We start from the raw sequence: 4,154 nt of genomic DNA on the forward strand, positions 1-4,154 counted from the left end.
TGCTTACAATCTCCTATTTTTTATTTTTAACACCTATGGCACCTGTCTTCCTAGGTGGTCTCCCATCCAAGTACTAACCAGGCCCGATCCTGCTTAGCTTCCGAGATCAGATGAGATCGGGCTTGTTCAGGGTGGCATAGCTGTAGACTTATTGCCTCCATTTTAGAGATAGGAAAACTGAGGCACAGGCAGTTCAAACCTGTGCCAAGGTCAGCTAGTAAAGTGGCGGAGCCAGGACTCAAACTCAGGCAGTCTGGGTCAGAATCGATGCTTTTAACTACTAATCTATGCTGACTTTCTCAATGAAAGGTTATTATTTATTAAGCACCAAGCAAAGGTCTTGTCTTCACTGTCTTATTTAATTCTTCCAAAAAGGGATTCTTATCCCCATTTTATAAATGTGGAAGCTGAAGTTGATTGAATTTCAGTGATTCGGCCAAGTTACCATAGGTGAATAGGATCAGAGCAATGCCTATTCTTGTGAGGCCCGCACTATCTCACCTCCCGAAGAAGTATTTGATAACTAAAAGCTATGGTGATGCATGTTCCTGCTCTAAGTAGTAAACCACTCTTTCGCCCTACTTTTTCATGGTTTTGCTAAACTTAAATTCCAGAGAAATACATTTAATGACAACATTAAGGTATTAGAATAGGCACATCATTTTATATTTATTACGCACTCATTCATTCATTCATTTCACAAATATTTGCTTAGAGCTTACTCTATGCCAGGCATTCCAAAAACACACAAATAACAGAGCTCTTTTGTTTAATGGTGATTGCAAATGTGGTTTCTAAGACACATGCCTCTAGGTATCACGGCCCTAGTTAATTCTTTCCTGACACATCTGTTTGCAGTGGTGCTCTTATCCAGGACAGTCACTAGCTTCAGACTCCTAAAGGACACACATCAGACGGAGTAAATAAAGTTCTCATTGGATTTAAAAGAGCTTTGGTTGATACTTGCTAGGAAGATTTACCTTGCTCACTCAAGCCACTATGCTATAAATTCCTATTCTGTAGCCAATTGCAAATTGCATTGGCATTTAAATTTGCTGCCCACTTCTGGAGAATAATTACAGCTATTTAATTGTATTCATAATTTAGCATATACCTGAAAAATATGCTGTGAAATATCGAAGGAATCCTTTAATACTGGTGTTCCATTTACAAACTGTCACATTTATAAAGCATCTTTAATCTTCTAGGGTCTGCTAGAATTTTTTATTACAGTCTGCTTTGTGCTTTAAATATTAAAGATCCGGCAATACTTCAAAAGGTGATAATGCCTGATGCTCTGATGGAGCTTAAACCTCACCAGCTAAATATATTGAAGAATGTTCAGTGGCCCTGGCTTAATTACACATGCATGTGTATTTTCAAATGCAATATTTTTCTGCTTGTTAGGTTTCTGACAAACCTCCAAATAGGTCCAGGTGGAACAAAGCATGTAAACAACCTTGTGAATGGAGCTTAAAACACTCAAATTAGCACCTTTCCTCAATTAATATGCAAACCTTGGAATCTCTGCAATTGATAATGTCATTGAATAATATGTGCAGCTTTATAGTGTATATTCGTCATTTCATTTTTCTAAAACATGTCCAGTTTAATTAAGTGAAATGACATTGTTGACAGCTTTTTAGCCAATGAGATGATATTTGTTCTCAGTAACTTATTCTTCTCTCTGAATATGGCATACATTACAAGGCAGTGGCAGGCTTTAAATGTACCATTTGTTTTCATTATATAGCACTTAAAAGGTAGCCTTATTCTAATTCAGCATGCCATGTTAAAGCAGCGAGAGTTCTTATAAGTCCTGAGACCAAATTACCTATGGCTGTGGATACTTGAAAATTACTTAAGCAGCTTTGACAATTAAAAATAATTGCATTAATGCAAAATCTGTCTATATTATTTAAAAAAAAAATCTCCATTTGGCATTTGCCACACTTTGGATTTCTCTGAAAAATATGTTTCAAAGAAACTGTATTTTGTTTTAGAACATCTAAGTTTTTGTCATAAGAAATGAAATATTAAGCTCAGATTTTCAACTCAAAACTTTGAGATATTTTTTCATACGGTCACATACTATTGCTGAATATTAAAATTCCCAAATAAATGACACTTTGAATAGCTGCTCATCTATTTGGAAATATGATTTACTAAAACTACCTAAATAGAGATTGGCAATAGTTTGAAAAAGGAACAAGGCATTTTATAGATGAGCAAAAAAGGCTGGCTTCGAATGATTCAATCTGCTGTAGAATCAATGTGTACCTATTGCTGGACTAGAAAAGATATATTATAAAAATATATGTAGAGGCTTCCAATAAAAGTTTAATTATTATGTTGTAACAGGTAAGGTTGTGAAAAAAAATTTTTTTAAAAAAATAAAATTCTATGAGCTCCGAGGCAGTATTAAAGCAATTTTCTAGGTGAGGCAGTGCTAGTGGGATATGACAGGTGTAGTATTGTTATTATAATACCTAAGGCAAAGCAGCAACCACACAAAATGATAGACAAATCTGAATTAATATGATATGATCAACAAGGTGGCATTTGAATATAATCTTTTTGTATCGTGGAGAAGGCTGTAGGTGTATTATATAGTGAAGGAATTGCGTGGAAAGCTGTAGACAGAAGACTTGATGGGAGGAAAGATTTCAGAAGAGATCTGTGCTTTGCTGGGTAAGGAGAATACTTGGAAAATGGATTTGTAAACATATTAAAAGCTGGATTTCTTTTCTTAAAGCAGCCTTCAGTGGGTGTTGACAATAAACACTTAACCTTGGCAATTGGAGGCCTTTGAAACAAATAATTAGGGGAAATTGGGGAATGTGGAGCACACTTTAATTTTGCTTCCTGTTTTGATAACTCTTAGTTTTTCTACCCTGGATCTGTGAGCACTGTAGCCATTTTAGATCCCCGGATGGGAAAACGTTACCTTCCCTGAGAATTTCAGCCATCTTTTTTGCTGTCTTGATCTATGATCACCACCTCTAATTAAAAGCTTTAATAGTATCCAGGCCCTAATAGCACAAAGGAGACCACAGCCTGCTGAAAGGGTGCATTTTATTAAGCGACAGAAACTCTCAGAAATTTGAGCCTGCAGAAACTGCCTGCGTGATCTTTAATGGATTTTTAAAGATGACAAGAAAGGAAATGGGCAAGTAAAGCAATGGAAGGCAGAAATTCCCTGAAGGAGCATTCCGAAGTAAATCAGAGCAACTGAAAAAGTGAACTCCTAGGGCCTGGGGATATCTCCCAGGTTTTTCAGCTGGACACTTATGGCCTGTTGGGTCCCTGAACACCTCTGCTCTGGGCGGACTTTGACAGAGCAAGTCACAGAAAGACGAACGACAGCACCTGAAGTGCTGTTTGCGGGGCAGAAAATTGCTCCCTTTGCACGCTGGGCTGCCTTTGCTCTCTGTCACATGACTTATTACAGTCTGCCCATATAACAGTGCCATTTATGTATGTTAACTTGGCGAGCAGTAATGGTATTCTTTGCCTCCTTTTTCATTGCTGCTCAGGCAATTAAAAACAAAGGAAGCAAATGAGGTCAGCACTCGTAAAATCTGAGTCTATAGGTGACAGACACCCCGACACCAAATAGCCTTGGATGCTGCTCCAGTGTAAGGAAACCGTGGGCAAGGAAACATCCCTGCTTCCCAGGGCTTTTACTAGATATTTATTTTTTCAGGTGAGAAGCTGATTTCAGGTTTTGTTTTGTTTTGTTTTTAAATCAACCTAAATAAGGTACATCTTTTAAGGAGTTTGATAATGCTGCTAATACAATTATATGCCCCATGTGGAAAAGAGACATAAATGAGAGATTGTTCTCTTTAATTTAGCACAAAGACCAACATTTAACCACACGGTAGAATTTTATTTCCAGCAGCTCTTTAAAAAGCAGCTCTATTGATGTCGCACAATAGTGTTTTGAAATGTTCCACGCACAGGTATACAAGGATACCTCATCCTATTTTCTGATCCCAGCCTTGTGATCACAGTGATTTTGAAAAGCTAATTAGAAGAAACTTCTTGCTTCCCCTAGGCGTGATTTAAATAACACACTGGTTCTTATTCCACATCCCTCGGCTTCTACGGTATGTATCCTATATATCTTGGCATGTAAGACAATCCCTTAA

At 37.3% G+C, this 4,154-nt stretch overlaps 1 pseudogene; it reads right to left on the reverse strand.

Annotated features, from left to right (window-relative positions):
- Positions 1–30: 30 nt before the first annotated feature.
- LOC112485892 lies at positions 31–148 on the reverse strand (annotated as a pseudogene).
- Positions 149–4,154: the final 4,006 nt, after the last annotated feature.

This window comes from Pteropus alecto, unplaced genomic scaffold (genome assembly GCF_000325575.1).
Source record: "Pteropus alecto unplaced genomic scaffold, ASM32557v1 scaffold25, whole genome shotgun sequence".
NCBI classification, from domain to species: domain Eukaryota; kingdom Metazoa; phylum Chordata; class Mammalia; order Chiroptera; family Pteropodidae; genus Pteropus; species Pteropus alecto.